The sequence below is a fragment of the Miniopterus natalensis genome, chromosome 18, assembly GCF_054644295.1.
Source record: "Miniopterus natalensis isolate mMinNat1 chromosome 18, mMinNat1.hap1, whole genome shotgun sequence".
NCBI lineage: Eukaryota > Metazoa > Chordata > Mammalia > Chiroptera > Miniopteridae > Miniopterus > Miniopterus natalensis.
In genome coordinates, this window is record NC_142098.1 from 37,491,164 (window position 1) to 37,512,868 (window position 21,705).

Consider the following 21,705-nt stretch of genomic DNA (forward strand, 5'->3'; position numbering starts at 1 on the left):
GGAGAGCCGCGGCGCGGCGGGAGGAGGAGGAGGTGGAGGAGGCAGAGGAGGGAGTCCGTGAGGGAGGGTCTGCTCGGCCCCCCGCCGCCGGAGCCGCCGCCGCCGCCGGAGCCGCCGCTAGACTAGGAGCAGCAGAACATGGCGCCGGGGCCGCCGTCGCCGCTGCCGGGATCCCGGAGGCCGGGGCCGCGCTGAGGGCGCCCAGCTGGTGAGTGCGCGAGCTCGAGGGCCCCGGCGGCGAGGCCGGGCGCCGCCCCGCTGCGGGGTCCTGGGGGAGGCGGGGACCGCGGGGCCCGGAGCCCGCGAACAATGGAAGAGCTGGAGGGGGAGGGGAGGGAGCGGCCCCCCAGCCCCCCGGGCCCCGCAGCTTCTTGCTGCGGCCCGGCTTGCCGGGCCTGCCAGCCCTTCGGCCATGCCCCTCACTGCCCCCGCCTTGCTGTCCCCGCGTCTGCCCCCACCCTCCAGTTGGGATCTCGGTATCTGCCTCGCCACCCCTCCCCACACTTCAACCACTCTGCTCCCAATTCTGCGCCCCTCTTCCGCCTTTCCTCCTCTTGGACTCTGCAGTGCTCATGGGACCCACTTCCTCAGTGACCCTTCTGCATCCCTTAATTCTGGACCCCCACTTCGAGATTCGTGGACCCTCTGCCTCTTCTCCGATTCCGCTCTTACCACTCTTCGTATCTGCCCCCTTCTTTAACCTGTCTACTCTTACCCCTTCTCAGAATCCATTGCATCCCCAGGAGCTGTCCCTCTAGGACCTTCTGTTCCACCTCTTTGGAGATCCTTCTGGGACCCTGTTCGTCTCGCGCTGCTGCCCCCAGGTCTTCTCCTTGGACTTAATTTCACCGCCCTCTTGGGCCTTACTGCCGACTCTTAGCACCTGCTGCACCCCAGGGATGCCCCTGGGCTTTCTGACCCTTCCATACCTCAATTCTGTCCCCCTGCTTCTTCATGCTGTCTTCTCCCCTTCTCAGATCTTTTTTCTTTTTGCCATTCAGACCCTTTCCTCTCTTCCAGACCTTTCTGCCTCCCACTTCTGCCCCTTTCCCAGCCTCAGCTCTTGCTATACCCCCTAATTTGCTTGCTTTTCCACTGACTGTCTTTCTTGAAGCTGCCTCCTCTCCATCTCTGACCCTGCAGGTCTCTCTGCCGTTCACTTCTCTGCGGTCTCTCCCTAACGCAGCCTTTCGGCAGCCTCAGTGCTATCCTGGCGACTCAGTCTGCCCCAGTATTCTTGAGGTTCCCTCTCCCCGCCTTCTCATTGGCACTCTTGAGCTGTTCCATTCATTTGCTCCCCCTTTCTTTAACCTGTCTCCTCTTCAGTTCTCTCTTTTAGATCTGCTTCCAGCCTCTTTGCTCCAAGTCCTCTCGTCTCCATTTTGACCCTTTTTCTCATTAAACCATCGATAACTTCTCTTTGACCATCACGCCCGTCCCTTCCTGCTCTTCATCTCACAGACCTGCGCCCAAATCCTTTCTGTACCAGCTCTTTCATTTGTTCATTTATGCTCCATCTTCTCTAATGTCTTCCTACCAGCTCTGCCCCTTTTGGAGCTGTCCACTTGCTCACCTTTTTTTTGGATCCATTTCAACTTTTTCTACTGCTGTCCTCTCTTGGAATGGTCCTCTTTCACCCTGGTCTTTTAACTGCCTCCCACCTCTGTTGCCTCTCAATTCTAAGATTACCACCTGACCTTCTCTCCCCCCACCATTTTGATTCAGCTCTCAACCTCCACTCTCTCCTTTCTTGTACTTGTCCTCCCCACTTTGCCCTGCTCATACCTTCTGAGTTCTCTTTCCCCCAGTTCTGCTCAGTATTAGAGCTGTCTTTTCAACCATTCCTTCCTATCAGTGCCTGCCTCCCCACCCTCAAAACCTCTTCTTGGAGTTTCCTGAGTTTTTGGATGGATTCTTCCTTCCTTTTGAAACCCCTGTCCCAATTTTATTCCTCATCGACTTCTTTCCTCCCTTACCTTTCCTTTCCCCTTGTGTCCTGCCAGGCTCTTTATCTTCCCACTTAGTTTCTTTCAGATTTGCTTCTCCCAGCTCCCCTCCCTTGACTTGCCTATTCCCCACTGAGTGCTCCCCCTCTTCAGGCATGCCTTCCTCTAGTCTCCATCCTTAGCTTTGGAGAGGAAGGGGTAGGTTGGGCCTAGGGTTTTCTAGGCTCTGATTCAGACTGCAGATTCCCTTGGCTCCCTGATCCCGAGGGTTTTATCCTGAGGGATCCTGTGAGACTGGGTAAATAGGTGGGGGCTGGTTGATTGTTTCCTGCTCTCTGGAGTCTGGGAATGTCCCCCCCATCTCCCCATCCCTTTTTACCTAGGTTTGTGGTAGGGGGTAGATCTCTTTCCACTGCCCTATTTTCTTTCCCTCTCCCATTTTGCTCCCCAGCCCTTTTAGTTCTCTGGGCTTTGCTGCTTTGTGTCCTTCAGAAAAGGAGAGTGCAGCTGCTCACAGGTCTTACTTCTCTTTCTCCCTTTACCTCCCCTTTTCTCTGAGCTCTTGTAAAGAGACATTTGTACCCTTTCTCCCCTTCCACCTCCTAGTCAGCACCCTTTGGGAGAACTTAGGAGTGTGCTTTTTTGTTTTGTTTTTTTCCAGCTGACAAGTCATATTTTTGTTTTATGAACTTTTTGTTTCATGGGGAAATGCCAGTTCTCAAGTTCTCCCCAATCTCACCAGGGGTATGGACACAATTGGTATTTATTGCTCTAGGTCTGCAGAGGAGTCTTGCCTTCTCTAATGGCCTCTGGTTTGCAGTGTAACCTTCGGGAGGTTATTTCTTTTTCACCTCTGCCCCAGGAAGGCTTCAGCTTCCTGGTCTTCAAAATCGTGAGGGACTGGGTTTGGAAAGTTCTTTGTGGTTGTTTGTTGAAAGAGAGTGCCAAGTGTCACTCAGATTTCTGCTCTCTGGTGTTGCAGGCACTCCCACCCACAGGAGCTGAATGCCTCTGGGCAGATCCATGCTGGATTGTGGGGGGAAGGGGCTCACTGGTGTACAAGGGTTATATGGGTGGTCCCTGACATGTCCCAAGCCTATTAAGTGACCTGATTTGATAGTGAGAAAGGGGTGCCAAGAACTGGCTGATTTGGTTGGAGTTTTGTTCTTATTACCTGGGAAATGTAGCTTAGCTACCTTTCCTTGAGTTGTTTTCTTCAGTGATCTTATGTTGGGGGTGGGGTTTAGGAAATTCATTCAGAGGAAGAGGTGGTTTTTAAAGAAAAGCCATCCAACTATTTTCCTTCCTTAACTTAGGAGAGGGAACCCTTTGCATGGTCTAGGTTTATTTATTTTATTTCTTAAGTAAATCAAAGCCTGCTTCCCCCCCCCCCCCAGGAATTGGCCTAGGGCAATTGCATATTAAAGCATTCATCCAGCTAGGAAGGAGCATTTACTGGAAGGACTTTATTTCTTAACTGATCTATGATCAAACTTTATTTACCTCAGTGCTTATTTAAAAATAGTTCTATGTGAACACATTTGAAATAAAAAACATTCACTGTCATCTACAGAATTGGACTATTGACTCATCACATGTTAAGGCATTTGCATGTAAGACAGTGAGCAGGGCTGGGTAGTAGATCCATATGGCTTTTTTAGTTTCTAACTTCTTAGGACTTCAAATTTTCTGACAAGCAGAGGCTGGTAATTTTAATTATATATGGCATGTGTCTTCACCATTATTGATTTAAAGAATTTTGATTCATTTTTGCTGGTTTCTGTTCATTTCTGAATTTTTGCCTTGTGAATCATGATTACTTCTCTTAATTTTAGAATTCATGTTTTCCATGTTGGTATAAATAGCTTTTTAAAAACACTCTTAATGTGGAAGTGGCAGCTAATTAAGAATAAAAAAATTGTGTATGCAGTATCACTTAAATTTGTGTTCCAGAGTTTTAACATCACTGGCAGGATAGAAAGTTTCTGCATGCCCAAAGCCTAAGTTTACATAATAGGAAGAAAGGAGACAGAAGAACAAAGAGCTGATTTTTCTTCTAACTGGTAACTCATGTTCCGAAGACTGTCATATTTCTCTGATGGTAGCAGAGCCTCTAACCCCAGTATCAACATTTGCTTTCATAATGGAATTGGGTGCTACAGAAATCCGAGGTGGTAGCCTTGGCCTTCTGGAACAGTTAATGTGCCAGTTGGGGATAGGGTGTGGAGCAGGAGACGGTGGTAGACGACTGTTTTCAACCTAGTGATGTGTCTTCAAGGGCTCTTGCCCTGCCTAGAAAATCTTTGTGCTATTGGCCTGATCAAAGTTCCACTCTTTCTTTCTTTAACCTTTTTTTTTTCTGGTTATGTCCCCCCTCCCTTACACATCTCCCTTTTTTTTCTTGACATGATGTGTTTTTCTTGGCATGATACATTTAGGACAGTAAGAAATTTAAAAAGTCATTCCTTTTCATACTGACACATGGAAGGAGTTGTCCACGTGCAGATCCATGGGCCTGATGGTGGCTTTTGGCAGAGGACAGTCTGTGAGAAGTGAGAGTTGCACAGATAACTGTAAACCACAGCTTCATAGGCATTTAGTCAGTCTGTACGTGATGGGAAATCAGGTCAGTACAATTGGAGATTGAAAAGGTGAGAGTGGTTTTCCCTCTCTAGTCTCCTCTGCTTTTCCATCTTGGGTTGGCTGTGGGGTTCTGAGAGGTGTTAGGCCTCTTGCAGGGCCTTCTTGTGACCTGCTCTATTGTCATTCACTGCCTGGTGGTCTGACTAGTCTTAATTTACCCAATCAGTGGGACATTTTATGGATCATCTAGTCCAGTTGTTTAAATTACCTTTTCTACATTATATAAAATAGATAAGCTTGGAGATTCTCTGCTCGAAGTGGGAAGAAGTTGACTAGCAGAAATCCTTTGGGTTTGGAGCAACACGATTTGAAAATCAGTGCCTGGTCTGGCCTCCTCATTTACTGATGGGGAAATGGAAGGCTTGCAAAAGGGGCATGGGGACAGGTTTCCTGTCATAGTGGAAAGAGTACTAGATCTACTCGTGGGAGACCTTCTGATTTAGGCTTTAACCCAATTAGTTGCAACATTGGACAAATCACTTCACCTCTTCAGACTTCCCATTTCCTAGTCTGAAGTGTAGTGTGTAGTCTAGCAGATTGTAGATTCTTGTTCTGGGTCACATACCAAGTTAGAGCTGAGATTGGACTCCTGGTGCTACTCTACCTCCCTCCCAAATTATATTCTGTAACCCAGAATTGGGGTTAGGGGCTCTTTCCTGGGGGGTGTAGTAAAATGAACTGGATTACCTTTGTTGTATACTTTTTCAAATGTAAAATAAATATTGCCTCTCTTTCAGCCATTTGCATGAAAATTAGTTTATAATTTAGGGGGGGGAAGGGGCACCCAGATTGTATTAACTACATAACTAAAACCATATACCGCTTTTAAAAACAATATGGAATTTTTCAAGCTGAGTCATTGTTAACCTAGGCTCTCAAGTGGCAATGGTCTGAATAGCACTTGAATTGCTGTCATTAAGAAATGCAAACAGCCCAGCTGGGCGTGGCTCGAGGGTTAAGCATAGACCTAGGATCCAGGAGATCGCGGTTCAATTCCTAGTTAGGGCACATGCCTGGGGTGCAGGGCTCGATCTCCAGTCAGGGGCCTGTAGGAGGCAGCCCGTCAATGACGACTCTCACCATTGATGTTTCAACTCTCTCCCTCTCCCTTCCTCTCTCTGAAATCAATAAAGATATATATATACGTATGTGTGTGTGTGTGTGTGTGTGTATATATAAAAGAAATGGGAACAAATCATTCATGTTCATCTTCCTGAAAGTTTCTATTTAAAGTTTGCTTTCTTTTTTTTTCTTTTTTTAACATATCTTTATTGATTTCAGAGAGAGGAAAGGAGGGGGAGAGAGAGAGATGGAAACATCAATGATGAGAGAGTCATTGATTGGCTGCCTAGCCCACAACCCAGGCATGTACCCTGACCCGGAATCAAACCCTGATCTTTTGGATCCTAGGTCGATGCTCAACCGCTGAGCCACGCCCAGCCAGGCTCTATTTAAATTTTGATACAGTGCTTTATTAGGCTTCATTTGTGAAGTCTTGAAAACTTTTGGCATCTGTCAGTCTAATTTTCATTTATTTGCTTCTCTGATAATAAGAAGCACCATTAAGCTGATACATTAACAGAGAATCAGGTACTTTCAGCCATGAAGCAGCATCACAGGAAGTAATACTTTAGTTGAAAACAGCCAGATTTGCCTATCTCCTTCATCTTCCTTTGTTGAAATGAACATTTTCATTTTAGGAAATTTCCAACAGTTGTGATTGTTGTAGTATGCATCTACAGGTATTTTATACCTTTTTGCTTCATTAGTATCTCTGCATTCTTATTTGGAAAATGTCTTTTTGCTGGTCACTGTACTTGGTAATAGAATTTGAACTATTAGAAGGCAGCTTCCTATGGTGTAAAGAATATTGAATTGATAATGAAGGAACCAGCGTCCCAGCCCTGGCTCTGCCGCTTACTGGTTGTGTGATTTTTGGCCAAAGAATTTTCACTTCTCTGGGCTGCAGTTTCTTCATTTAAAAAATGAAGGGATTATACTAGTTGGTTCCTGTTTTGCCTTATTTTATAGCTAATAATACTTGAATGTCTTCTCTCTTTAGGTAGTAAACTCTTTAAGGAAGGGGACCCTCTTGGATATCTTTTATTTTCCATCACACCTAGCAAAATACCTTGTACTATAGTAGACTCCAGTACATAATATTGATTGAATCCACACAGATGCCAAAGCCTTTTTTCTTTTATTTTTTTGATGGCTGCACCAACTGTAAGGTCATTCTTAGGCTTCAAACTCTTAGAGGGTATGCCTTCCTGGTCAACATTTAATTTTCATACATATATACACACACACATCATAAGTGTCTTGCCCAGGGTTACACAGCTAATAGGTGGTAGAGCTGTGTTATGAATTCATGTTTGTCTGATTTCCAAAATTTGTGTTTATTTTATGAGGCTGCCTTGCCTCTCTGGGGTATAAGAAGAAGCTATAATTCATCCCCTTGAGGAATTTATAGTTGGTTATAAACAATTAACTATATATATAATATAGGGTGGAGTGAGGGAAGTTAATGTTGAATAGACCAATTTGATTAATTTCTGGCTCCTTGGGAGGCAGTCCCATAGTAATAAAGATTTTCATATTCAGAGACTGAGCACACAGTAGGTTCCATATCATAGTATTTTGAAAAGAGTCTATAGCCACAAGTACCAGTTTGTCTTTCTAGTTAGCATATTGACAAGGCTGAGCATTTTATTTCTGACCTGGACTCAAACCCAGGTTTAACAAAACTATATATAAGTAAACTTGTCTAACAGAAAGAAGATAGAAGAACTGTTTGGTCATGGAATGACTTTTTTTTTAATTGATTTCAGAGAGAGGAAGGGAGAAGGAGAGAGAGAAAGAGAGAGAAACATCAATGATGAGAGAATCATTGATTGGCTGCCTCCTACACATCCCTTGCTGGGGATCGAGCCCGCAACCCAGGCATGTGCCCTGACGGGAATCGAACCGCGATCTCCAGGATCCTAGGTCAATGCTCCACCACTGAGCCATGCCTGGCCGGGCTGGAATGACTCTTAAATCTACATTTTGGCAAATAGAAAAGTATCTGAGTAGTTCTGAACTGATTTTTTAAAAAAATTATTGTTGAAAGTATTACAGATGTCCCCCTTTTTCCCCCATTACTCCCTTCTACCCTGCACCTGCCCCCCGAGAGATTTTCTTCTTTTGAGAAAACTCTAGGCAACTAGAAATGTATAGATAAAAATATACTTGACCCCTTGACTTATTTGTGTGAAGCTCACTATAATCTTTTTTTAAAAAATTGCAATTCAAAAGTTATTAAATAATGTTGGGGAGATGTTGGCCAGCTTCACTTAATAGCCTCCTGAAGTGTAAAAAATTGTACTTCTCCCCATCTCCATTTAAAGAAAGTTCAAAAGCATAGCTTCAGCTATTGTAGCCTGCACTACTTAGGATTAAGACAAAGGAAAATGATAACCTTTAATTGCCACAGGCAATTAAAAAGGATTCTTTGTTCAGTAACAAATTGATTGTGTACAAATGAAAGCCAGCACTGCATTAATACAAGATTATTAGATTCTTGAAATCTGCATCTTCAGCTAGAATGGCTTTCACTTCAAGGGAATGTTTCTCTGGGAATGGGGTACCTGAATGCATGGACATAAAAACAGCACCAGGTCTTTATTTTTCAAAAATGTTTATTAAATCTGTAGGTGGAAGGCTGTTGGATGCTGCTTTTGTGATACCATTTTTAATGGCCTGAGATCGTTGAATACTTTTTTAAATATTGCTGGCCTATAGGAAATTTCTTTGGTTGGCCACTCATTTGAGGAATGTAGATAAAACCTTTGATAAATGAGGAAAAAGAAGACAGAGCCCCTGCCTACTTTGGGAGTGGGTCTCGGCTGTTGGCATATGCCCAGAATTAGTGAACCAGTCACAAAGGCTTACAAACGGCAGTGTTAGCTAAAGCAGTTGTGATTTGATATTGTGTGTGTGTATGCAAGGAATACACATTTTCTTGTGTATAGATCCCTTTTAACATTTGTTTTCCTTTCATTTACTTTTTTGTTGTTAATTTTAACCCGAGGGTTTTTTTTACATTGATTTTTTAGAGAGAGGGAAAGGGAGGGAAGGAGGGAAGGGGAGAGACCGAAACATCCGTGTGAGAGAGACACATTGATTGGTTGCCTCCCATAAGCACCCTGACCTGGGCCGAGGTACGTGCTCTTGACCAAGAATCGAACCCGAGACCCTTTGGTGTGTGGGCTGATGCTGTAACCACTGAGCCATGCCAGCCAGGGCTTATTTACTTTTTTAAAAAATTAACATACAACTTATGTCTAGAAAAGTACATAAATATTAAGTGTACATTTCTGAATTTCCTACATGTTGTACAAACCCCTATTATATGATGGGGCATAATTTACTTTTCCACACAATTCTTAATAAGTTGGAAACTATGTGAGAGTCTCTATTTGGAAGGCACAAATGTGAATGTGTAAAGTGATATTTATAACTTCTCCAAGTTTGTTGCGAGTCACATGTCTGATAAAGAAAGGGTTAATAGCGAGCTGGTACAAATTACCACAAGTGTCGGAAGCATTCTTTTGATAACAGATCTTCCCTATCTCTGTTGTAAGTCCAGATTTTTTTGGTCACTGCTGATGATATCATGAAGGGTAAACAGTGTGGACTTTTTGGAAAGCAGTTTTGTAATGTTTTGAGAGACATATAATCCTTGATCTACTTATAGGAATCTGTATGGACCAAGAAATAGAGATGAGGATGAAGATTGCATACAAAGATGTTAACTATAGTGATGTGCGTAAAAAACGAAAGGAAACAATCTAAATGTTTAGCTCTAGGGCAGCAATTTTCAACTTGGTGTGCTGCAAGAATTTTTAAAACATGCAATACCTGACTGAACTCTTTTCCTTTAGATTGTCAAGTAAAAAAAATAACAGTGGCCAACACGACAATAGTAATCTGCCATCCTGTGTTAATGAATCAAAATTATACCTATTTTTGCCCCGGCTGGTGTTGCTCAGTGGTAGAGCATCGGCCTGCATACCCAGGGGTCCTCGAGTTCAATTCCCAGTCAAGGGCATGGCCCTGGGCTGCAGGTTTGTTCCCTGGCCCCTGTCTGGGAGCGTTCAGGAGGCAACCAATCAGTCTCTCTCACGTCAATGTTTCTCTCTCTATTTCTCTTTATCTTTTTTTCTAAAAATCAATGGAAAAAATATCTTTGAATGAGGATTAACAGCAACAAAAATCATACCTTTTTTTTGGTCAGATTGGCAAAAAATATATTTTTTGGCGTGCCACAGCATTTTAATAGCTTATGTGTGCCATGAGATGAAAAAGGTTGACTAGGTGAATGGTTGCTTTAGGGAAAAGTATGGAGTTATTAAAATAGGTTGTTTTGGAGAATTCTTGACATGGGAAGGTGTATACAAAATAAAATTTAAGTATGAGAAAAAAGCAGGATATAGAAATATAAACAGTAAGATTTCAGTTATTTTAAAATATAAATGGGTAAAAGTGGAAGAACTATGCCAAAGTGCTGTTAATATTGATCTCTCTGTGCTGTTGAATTTTGAGTGATTAAAATTTTTCTCTTTCACTTTTCCACTTGACTCACTTGACTATAGTCTCACTTGACTATTTCAACTCAGAAAAAAAAAGGTAATTTTTTTTTTTTTTTGCAGTGTGGTTGTATTATGTTTGGTTTTTCTTATAAACATAAAGGGAAAAATTGAGCTGAAAAGCAAGAAATTAGTAACTGAGAAATTAGTAGTAGTACTAATTACTATTAGTCCAATAGTAATCTGTTGAACTCTAGTACCATTGAAGGTGAGGCAATTACCCTTTTTTGGAACTAATTGAATTAATTATTTGCAATATTAACCAGTTAATAACAAAAATATGTTTATTGTGTACCGAGAGACTGCTGAGTGTTCCCTCATATCCCCCTCACAATAATACCTTTTGAGGTAGGTGGTATTTCATTTTCTTGTGGGGGGAACTGAGGCTTCCAGAGGGGACTTGCCCAAGGCCGCATGGCTAGTAGGTCCCTCAGGAAGTCTATTTTAGAGCTTTTGCCCTGAGCCCATGCTCTCTGTCACCTTCTCTGGTGTGCTTTTCACTGAATAGAAGTGAGGAGAAAGTCTACTTCATGGCTAATAGCTGTAGCTAAATCCTAAATTCTCCAGCCATGTTTGTTTTAAGAGATAGAAGCTATTAGTATATTACCTTTTCCTTTTGGTGAAAACCAAGAATCGCCCGGCCGGGTGTGGCTCAGCGGTTGAGCGTCAACCTAGGATCCAGGCGGTCGGGGTTCAATTCCTGGTCAGGGCACGTGCCCGGGTTGTGGGCTACAGCCGATCAGTGACTCTCTCATCATTGATGTTTCTATCTATCTCTCTGTCCCCCCTTTCCTCTCTCTGAAATCAATAAAGATATATTTTTTTTAAAATGGCCATGAAATTAGTTCTGTCTTCCCTTTCATGAACCAAAAGTCTTTAAATAAATGAAATTTAAATAATTCTATTTACTATGTTTAATTTTATTTAAATATTTAAATAATTAAGGACTATTAAGCAGAAGAGGGAACAAACTAGTTCTTTGTAGCTCCAGAGGATGGATATGTTTTTCTTTTTCCTCCCCATTCAACAGTGTTTGGGTGTCTGCACTGTTTAGAGTACCAGTTATACAAAACACTCCTCCTCCTCTCTCCGAGGGTTTATACACCGTTTATAAAACAAAAGCAATGCTTTCCTTACAGGTAACACAAGAAACACCCTGTTTCCGTACCAGAAAGTAAAAAATTGAGAAGACCAGTGGCCTGATTCCCCCCCGCCATCTTATCTTAAAGAGTTAAAGTGTGACTAAACATTTCAACTCAAGCATGCGTTGACTACGAAGATAGATTTCATCTTATTATGAGAAAGAACCTTTTAAGAAAATGGTCCAAGTTCATGGTTTACCTTGAATAAGAAATAATTTGGAGATTTAAAACTTTACTTTGTTTGTTTTTATTGTTATTCAACGACATTTGCGTACATACGTACCTATTTATTTACTGGTAATTTCTTTCATGACCTGATATTCACGTGCATTGTGATGGGGTTTACATTGAGACATCAGGAAGAAATTGTGGAATAGCTTTGGAAGCTTCACGGGACTTTTTTGTTTTGTTCCCCCATTTATTCTGTGAACCTGTCACGTTTGTCCTAGAGCACATCAATAGGAGCACAATATTAGTTGAAAGAAAGGTAAGAATTTTGTAGAGAAACCAGGAAAAAATTAAGTCTCTGGAGTCTTTCAGTCCTTAGATTCTTGGAATTCCTTAAGCGATGTAAAGAATCATTTCTGCTGTTAGTATTCATTTTGCTTCTCGCCATCTTTGTGACCTTGGACAAATCATTTATTGTAATTTGAGTTCTTGTCTATAAATAAGCCTAAATACCTACTCTGCCTGCCATGGGACTTTTTGTGTTGCAATTCCAGATATTTTGGAGAATTAAATGCCAAGAATGAATGTGGAAACTGTAAGGCTGAACTCGTTTCAGTTTCTGGGAGAACGAAAGGGACTAGTTTGCTTGATTTAACTCTTTGGGTGAGTAAGCCAGCACCCTAGGGTACCAGGAGGCAGCAGGGCGGAGTTCTGAATCGATGGAGCAGAGCGATATCCACCCGTGGTCCTGTAACTTGCCCCAGGGAGCAGTCACTTAGGGTCAGAGGCAGTTGTTGGGATCTGTTTGGTATTCACAGTGTTACGACTGAGGCCTCAGCTACTTTTTCTGTCCTGACACATGGCCACAGTTTGAGTGCTCAATGGACAGGGACTGTTATTCTCAAATGGAAAGATAAGTACTCATTGGCTGCTGGTCGGTGGAATCAGCCATGCTGCCTGCCCCTGGGAATTCCCAGAAGGCAGGGTACTGTGCCTGATTGCAGGGGTCTTGCGAGGTGGCCTTTCTTCATCCTTCCCTCTCGATTTCTCTCAGGTCACTGGAGTCACTGAACAAAAGCCTAGCTGTTTCACTCTCTGCTTGAAAACCTTTGCTTTTCTGTTGCCCACAAGATCAAGTTCAGATCCTTAGTGTGACTGTAGAACCCTTTACAGCTTGGCTCATCCTACCTTCCCAGCCTCATACTTAGCGGCCTCCAAAACATGCTGTGCTCTTCTTTCTGCCTCTGTGTTTTCGATGCAGCTGCTTCCTCTCAAGAGCGCCCTTACCAAGCCTTTTCAGGTTGGTCAGTTTCCTACTTATCCTTCAACACCTCCAGTGTCCACTGTTCTCAGACCTTTCTTCCTGGGTCTCCTCAGCTCTGTTCCATGAGCGCTTTGCTGGGATGTTATGCTTAATGCTTGTTTTTGTGTAGCGACATGGTTCTGTATCAGTAGTCACAAAACACCCATACTATTCCCTTAACCCTGTCCCCAGCCACCCAGTTGCCTGCCTCAGTGTTTTACCAGATATTTTTCCTTCCAGAAATACTTTGTGCACATATAAACAAGCAAATATAAATATGTATGGCTTCCCCACCCCTTTACAGGAATAATAATATACTATAATTACTGTTCTGTGTTTTCCTTTTTTTTCATGGAATGTTTTGGGAGATCATGGAAGCTTCCTCATTCTTTTTGTCTGTGTGTGTATGAATCCTCACCCGAGGATATTTTCCCATTGATTTTTTAGAGTAGAAGGGATGCAGGGACAGGGAGAGAGAGAAACATTGATGTGAGAGAGACACATTGATTGGTTGTCTCACGCACATGCCCCGACTAGGGCTAGGAATTGAACCTGCAACCCACATATGTGCCGTTGACCGGGAATTGAACCCTCGACCCTTTGGTGTGTGGGCTGATGCTGTAACCACTGAGCACCACGGGCCAGGGCACCTGCTCATTCTTTTTTGCAGCCTCATCGTGTTCCATTATACAGATATGCCGTAATTAGCCAGTCTCCTATTGATGGGCATTTGACTTGTTTCCAGTTCTTTGCTTTTGCAATCAGTGCTAGTGCTGTAGGGCAATCTTGAGTATGTGTGAGATTATACCTGTGGGAGGTATTCCTAGAAGTGGAATAGTTGTCTTCTACTTTTTGAAACTAGAGATTTGTTGTTTTTTTGTTTTCCGCTTTGCCTAATAAACTGCCTGACTGGGCATGGGTGCCTAATTAATGCCTGAATGGATAGAATAATCTAGTTGGGCAGACATGGCAGATTTTGGAAAAAATTAAATACTGATATCCTAAGTCCTTGTATCAGGGGTCCATAGCTAAATCCTGAAGCTTGCTGCAGTTCTGGTGGCTGTCCCCCATGGCTTTGGGCATTACAATAGCCCATAGGACATGGTTGAAAGGTGTCTGCTCGCTCACTCAGCTTGGGACAGTTTGGACTTTTCAAAACGCCTTTTCCAATATGACAGTCAACACAGTGTTGCTCTTCCCAGTGAGCTCACCTTAGGGAAATCCTTTGACTCTCCATCAGTGAAACTAAGTCCTCAGAGACTCTTGCAACAATAATAGCCGATGATTCCTTAGTCCTTTCTGTATGTCAGGCACTGTTTTATGCACTGTACATGGATTACCTTATACCTGTTTTACAGATGAGGAAACTGAGGCAGCACATGTTAGGTAGTAAGCAGAGTCAGAGAAAAGATACTAAATCCCCCTCTTCCCATTAGGACGTACCAAATTGTTACCAAACCCAGGCTGGGTTTTTATGTGCGCGAATGTGCGCTCTCTTGCTCCCTCTCCCTCTCTCCCTTTCTGTCCCTTTCTCTTTCCCTCTCTCTCTCCCTCCTTCTCTCCCTCTTTCCCCCTCCCTCCTTCCTCTCCCCCTCTCCCTCGGGTTAATCACCTGTGATTTCACATATTGACCTTGATTATTGGGAAATGCTTTTTCACTGAAAGCTATTTGGATGAGCATAGTGCATTCTTTGGTTTGTCCCCTTGATCCCTAGTTTAGCTCACCTGTTAAAGATTTCCAGAATGATGTAGCAGTTATTTCTAGTTTCGTTTTCTCCTCTTCCTCTTTAGTGAGGTCCTAATTGGACTTTATAGTCTCTCTCGTTCATTTTAGGGTCTTTTCATCTTAGCTTCTCTCAGCAAAATACAATCAAAGCCTATTGCCCAAGCCATTTCTATAATGCCTCCTTGAAGTGTTTTGCTTTTGGTTTTGCGGGAATAGGCCTGGAGGTTTGGTATTGCATGATGCTGAAGGGAAGGGCCAGTGGCATATGTTGACTGTTATTGGCCAGCCTGGAATGCTCACATTTATACCCATTTCAAGTGCATGTCTTCCCAGATCATCTCTCTTTATTTCAAGGTCTAAATTGGCACCAAGGGCCTCTTTTTAGGTCATCCCTGTCTACTAGAACTTTCTGCACTGTCCTTTACAGTAGCCACTAGCCACATTTTTCTACTTGAAATGTAGCTAGTGGGTCTGAGAAACTGAATTTAAAATTTTATTTAATTTTGATTAAACTTTAAATGGCTGAAGTATTAGAGAGCAATTCTAGACTTTATGCGCCAAAAGATTTTTCTTCTTCTTCTCTCTCATAACTCTGTCACAGGACTGTGCTTTTTGTAGTTGTTGAATATTTGATAAATAACCCCCAATGGCTGAAATATATAAGGAAAGTTAAAGTATTCCTTAAATTCTACTTCCCAAGGATAACCATTGTTAACAATTGTGTTTTAATGGTAGAAAAATTTCCCGTTTTTATTGACATTGCAGTGATTTCTGCACAGGATTCATCCTTGAGTCTAGAAATTGGCATCAATCAAGGTGGTTGTACGTTTGGGAATTTTAGGAGATGGGGGCTTAGAATGCAGGTCATAAATGTAGAAGCATGACTATTATTGGTCAAGTGCCTTTATGACATTTGTTGTGATACAATGGAATTTTGTCCTAATAATTAGAGTCCTTAGTGAAAATCTGGGAGAGGATATATCATCCTTCTTCCCTCTTTTTTTTTAAAATATATCTTTATTGATTTCAGACAGAGGAAAGGAGAGGGGGAGAGAGAGGTAGAAACATCAATGATGAGAGAGTCATTGGTCGAGCCCACAACCCGGGCATGTGCCCTGACTGGGAATCGAACCCTGATCTCCTGGATCCTAGGTCGATGCTTAACCGCTGAGCCACGCCTGGCCGGGCCTTCTTCCCTCTTTTATATCCCATGTAGATTCTGCAGCTTTTTTTTTTATAGGATGAGTTGGGTGTTTTTAGATTGACTCCTCCTTGGGGTGGTTAGGGTATTTGAATAAAGGGGATTTATTACTTGCTGGCAAGACTGAAGGAGCAGAAATGGGTCTACTTAAATTTCTTTTCTGTTCCATAGGGGAAGCAGTGCCAAGTTCTTCCTGTAAACAGTGTGTATGTGTGTGTGCATGCTCATCTTCGTTGTTTAAATATGTCACTGAATTCATTTTTTGTTAAATTTTTTTGAATACCTAATAGTTCTTTCTACTCCAACTCGTCTGTTTTAGTAACTTTTATTCTGTTCTGAAATGATGTGTTTACCTTTGAGTTGGCTGGTAGGGTTGAGGGTTGGGGAGGCATTGATGGAGAGAGTGATGATAAATGATAAAACTGTGGTGCTCAGAAGTAAAAGGAAGGAATTTTTAAAGTCTTTGAGTTAAGAGGAATGTGGGATCTTAGATTGAATCCTGGAATAGAAAAGAGAATGAATGGAAAGACTGGTGAAATCCAAATAAAGTGTGTAGTTCAGTTTTTTTGTACCAAAGATAATTTCTTTGCTTTGACACGTATACCATGGTTATGTTAGCATTGGGGGAAGATGGAGGAAGGGACATAGGGAGACTCTCTTATAAGATCTGCAACTTTTCTGTCCATCTAAAGTTATTCCAAAATAAGTTTTAAAAAAGCCCGGAAGAGCAAGAGCATTCAAGGTCTGTGACTTCACCAAGTAGAGAGTGGTGTACATAAATTTGGATTATAGAAGGGTCCTCCAGGAGCTCTGCCTGCCTCTGTCTACTTCCCTTCTTAAACTCAATGTTCCAGCCATGTTGGATAATGAGCTCTCCCAGAGATTTTTGCTTCTGGACCTTCTCATATAGTTTCCTTTTTTATGGTATAATTCTCTTGCCACCCCCAAAAGAAGAACCCCTAAACAGCCACACACACACACAAAAAAGCTTCAAACCTTAACTGATTCCTTTTAGTCCTTTAGGTCTCAAAGACGTCCCTGCCCCTTGCTGGTCAGCCTCTTGCCTGACTTTGCTGCCTGAGTGTGCCCCTAACGTGGTACTTACTACTACTCTGTGTTTGGATTGCCTGTGGTTTCTCTTTCTCCAGTTACATTTTAAGCCCCTGAAGGCAGGGCTGTCCTTTTCATCATCTTACCTCTAAGTATGTAACTCAGGAATTGAGGCATAGTTGATGTTTGGGAAGTTTTTCTGGAATAAATAGCTCTCCTCAAGAAGAAGCAAGACTCCTGCTCACTGCTTCTCGGGCTCCACTGGCCGCATCCCTCATGCCCTTAGGAAATGGTGGCTATAGTTTGCTGTATAATAGCATATGTGTTATAGATGGCCAAATCCCTACCATTGAGAGAGGAATCAGGACTCCAGAGGTGAGAAAGCACTTTTTTTTTTTACTGGCTTATTCTTGTATTTCAAGCTCCCAGAGGTCCAATTTAGAAAAATACCTTAAAGTTTGCTAGTTATGTAGCATTATCTTTTCCTGTACAGATGAATTTGTATCTCATTATACCATAAGAGAGAAAGTGTAGGTTTTTTTCAGTCTGTTCTTTAGTAAACCAGTCAACAATGATTAATTATCTAGAATGTGTACAACTCTAGGTGGAATACATAATATTTATCAGATATGGCCCCTGCTTTTGAATTTCTTACATTCTGGTTGGGGGAGATAGAACATTCTTACCCCCACGGTTTGTTATTGTGGCTTAATAGCATGAATCAAGTAGCAAGAAAAGGAGGGGCCCTTGTGGTGGGTGGTAAGACATAGCAGATACTAACACCATCTCCTCTACCTTCAGTTTCTCTTAAAGTCGGTATGACTTCGAAAAAACAAAATGGTTGGTGGATTTGGGTTTCATCTAGTTAGACATGACTGGAAATGCAGATTCTAAGCAAAGGTGGTGAACTTGAGCGTCTGTGACCTTTAAGGGCTAGGGATGGAGGAGTGTCCATGACGCTGTCAAGAGTGTGAGCCGAATTGTGGTTCTGTTTATTTTCTGTGAAGAGAGGATCTGTAGCTTTTATTTAATTCTCAAAGGAATCCATGACCCAAAAAAGATTAGAACCACTGGTTTAGAGTAACACTGAGACCCGTGGCCTAATTTTGTCTCCCTTTTACTTCACCGATTTAGATTGGGCGCTGTGTTTTGTTTTTCCCCGATATGTCTTAGAAGTCCTTGGTGCAAAGAACCCTACTGTTGAATATCTAAGGGAGGAGTGTGTAAGTTTTTTTGGAAGCTTGGTGTTATGGCTTTTAAGCCTTCATCTAGTGGCTCATTGTGTAGTAAAAAAAATTTTTTGGCCCGGCCAGGCGTGGCTCAGCTGTTGAGCGTCGACCTAGGATCCAAGCAATCGGGGTTCGATTCCCAGTCAGGGCACATGCCCTGGTTATGGGCTTGATCAATGACCCTCTCATCATTGATGTTTCTATCTCTCTCTCTCCCTCTCCTTTCCTCTCTCTGAAATCAATAAAGATATACTTAAAAAAAATTTTTTTTTTGTTTGATTTACGTTTATTGTGAAATGATTACCATAATAAGTTTAGCTAACATCCATCTACTCATATAAATACCATAAAAATAAAAGAAAAATGGAAAAAATGTTTCTCCTTGTGATGAAAGCAAAAATGTCTTTATATTTGGCCCTGGCTGGTATGGCTCAAGTTGGTTGAGTGTCGTCCCATGCACTGTCAGGGCACATGCACAGGTTGTGGCTCAATTCCCAGTGGGGGTGTACAGGAGACAGCGATCGATGTTTCTCTCTCCCTCTCCCTTCCTCTTTCTCTCTAAAATCAGTAAAGAAATATATTTTTAAAAGACTTAGTTTTTTTATTTGAAGTCATGATTACTGCTTTCCTCGGTCCAAGTAGCTGAACAGTGATTATATAAAAATGAAAATGACTAGGTCCTGGCCCTAACTAGGCTTTCTGTGATACACTTGGAAGTGCTCAGAAGAGTAGCTAGTAGTCTTATGGGAACAACTGTCACGATAGTGTCATGACTACAGTCATAGACATCTTTAGTGCCAGTCACATTCATGGAGCTGTTATCTCCTAGGATAACACGGCTTTCTTCTGGACTGCCTCTTGAAGGACCTGACCAAGGCTCTTCTTGACAAGGTGGCCCTCTTTTGAGAACTATGTTCATAGTGATTTGCTTGGTTTTTTGGTTGTGTTTTTTTATCATACATTTGCTTGTAAGCAAATAATGCACCATGAAAAATCCTCTCTACTAACGAAAACCTTTCAGTGTTGGGGTCCATGTTTTCAAAGTTTTTAAGGGGTTTCTGCTTAACTTTCACTGAATTTTCTTGGAGGTTCTTATTTTGCAGTTTCCTCTAGCCTCTTTAGCTATGTGTTCCCATTCCAGTTCCAATACCTCATTAGTCAGTTCCTCAGGAACCACCTCTAAGGGCTTCTCAGCACCCTTCTCACCCACACCCAGGCTAAAGTTGTTTGGCATCTTCACTGCAGCCTTGTTGAGTTTTGCATCCTCCTCATCCTTGGTGTATCCTTTGAAGTCATGGGCTGTGACATCACTAGCGATAGGAATTTTTCAGCTTCCTTATAATCTTATGGAACCACCATCTTATATGTGGTTTGTCATGGACCAAAATGTCATTATGCACTGCATGACTTTGTAAGGTTCTTTTTGCCCTTTGTCCCTCAGCAAGTATTTATTGGACACCCAGAGGGTGTGTAACTCTGGACTGGACCCTTGGACTGGACTGTTTACTTCCTAAGGTCTTTTGATCTCTTCCAGTAATCAATATGGTCACAAGATCCCCTCTGCTGGGAGGCAGTATAAATGGGCTTTGGAAGTCAAAGTGCAAGAGTTCCAAACCCAGTTCTGCCATTTTCCACCTGTATAGCCTTGAATCAGGTCAGTTGACCCCTTTGAGCTTCAGTTTTCTCGTGTGTAAAATGGAGATATAACTATTACCTGCCATACAGGACTTTTGCATTATATTCTGCATATCAACTGCTTTGCAGTGAGCCAGTCACATAATAGGGCCCAGTAAATGGAAGCCATATTGTTACTTGTGGGTGAGGATTATAAATCTTGAGAAATTCCCTCATTTGATTTATTCACTAACGATAATTACTGTCACCAGAAGAAAGTATTCTAATTATGTGAATGGGGGAAATGGGCACTCCTGGTTAGTGTTAGAAACAGTGGCTGAGTCTTTTGCCTGGGGGGGGCGTATTCTTCCATAATTACTACTAGGGCAAAAGTTCTTAATATGGGATTCCTGTTCAGGGCACATGCCCAGATTTCAAGCTCAGTCCCCAGTGGGGGGCATGTGGGAGGCGGCTGATTGATGTTTCTCTCTCTCTCCCTCTTCCTTCCTCTCTAAAAATCAATAAACTATTAAAAAATACTCTATAAGGCAAGGTATATAATAGTACTTTGAGCATTATAAGAACACACACACATTATTGTGGGGAGTATATTATTAAAATTTGCTTCTAGGTAGGTAAGAGATTGTGCCCTCCCCCCTAGTGGAGAGCCCTGCTAAGAGCAAGTGGATTATAGCAATAGTAGCTTCTGTTTGCTCCAGAAGGCTCAGGCTGCACAGCTGTTTGTGTCCATTTTGTCTGTAGCAGTGCAGTGTTGGGGTTAAGGCAGGTGTATAGGCTTCAGAGGCAGGCAGCGAAGGCACGTGAAGCTGGGTGATCTAGAAGGAGTCCCTTGACCTCTTTGCACTTTCTCATCTGTAAATGGGGATTATATAGCACTTGCCATTTTCAGTTATTGTGAAAAATGAAGTGAAATCACTGTGTGTATTGTTATTTGGTACTGTGCCTGGCTCATGAATATCTGTTATTCTGTAAGAGATGACTGAAAAGGAAAGCAACCACATGTGTGTGTGCATGTGTGTGTGTGAAGCCAGTTCTAGGGCATCCTCTGTTCCTTTACTTGCCCCACTGACAATGAGAAGACTACACATTGGCTTGGGACTCCTGCCTTGATTGCCTTTTTATTTTTCTGCTGGCTCCAAGAAGGCCCTCAGTAAGTGTAAAATAAGTGATGAACCTGAAGCCCCTCATTGTGAATTATTAGGAAAAGATGTGATTGTCTATGGTAATTGCGAGATACTTGTGTACTTCATTTTGTTGAGAGTTGATTATGTATGAAACACTCAGTAAATCCCATTTTACCAGACCTTTTCATTTGCGAGTTTCTTTTTTAAAATACTCACCTGAGGATATGTTTCCATTGATTTCTAGGGAGAGAAAGGAGAGAGAGAGAAACATCAATTGGCTGCCCTTCCTTACCCACCCTGTCCAGGGATCAAACCTGCAACCTAGGTATATGCCCTGACCAGGAGGCGAACCTGCAACCTTTTGGTACACAGGACAGAGGTCTAAGCAACTGAGCCACCTGGCCAGGGCTCTCTCTTTTTATTAAATTTTGAGAGAGAGAAAAGCATTGATTAATTGTTTCACTTATTTATATATTTATTGGTTGCTTCTTGTATGTTCTCTAACCCGAATTGAACCCACAACCTTGGGTTCAACCATCGGGACGATGCTGTAACCAACTGAGCTACCTGGCCAAGACTCATTTGCCCAGTTTCTGAAAGAAATGTATTGTGCCTAATACTTGGGCATGGTTTCCTATGGTGAAGTTATTGGAGGTAATATTGGACCTGTTAAAAATGTTCAGGCATTTATCTACTGGGCATGTTGGCAAACGAAATATAAAAATGACAGTAGCTGATGGCCTACTTTCCTTAACCTGGAAATCAGGGAGAGTCAAGCTTCTTTTTGCTCTTGCTGGGGTTTACATCGTCTCCAAGGTTTCCATTTTATGAAACATTTTTTGTTAATGGAAAAGAAAATTGGGCCAGCAGATGATATGATGAAAGACCATACGTGTGGTTTTAATAGT

At 42.3% G+C, this 21,705-nt stretch overlaps 1 protein-coding gene across 1 annotated transcript in view; it reads left to right on the forward strand.

Moving 5' to 3' along the window:
- The first annotated feature begins 124 nt into the window (after window positions 1-124).
- ARHGAP35 (Rho GTPase activating protein 35) overlaps window positions 125-21,705 on the forward strand; it is a 95,326-nt gene continuing 73,745 nt past the window's right edge. Inside the window, exon 1 of the mRNA XM_087826791.1 lies at window positions 125-208. The gene's annotated coding sequence lies outside the window, so the exon portion shown is untranslated. The remainder of the gene's footprint in view (window positions 209-21,705) is intronic.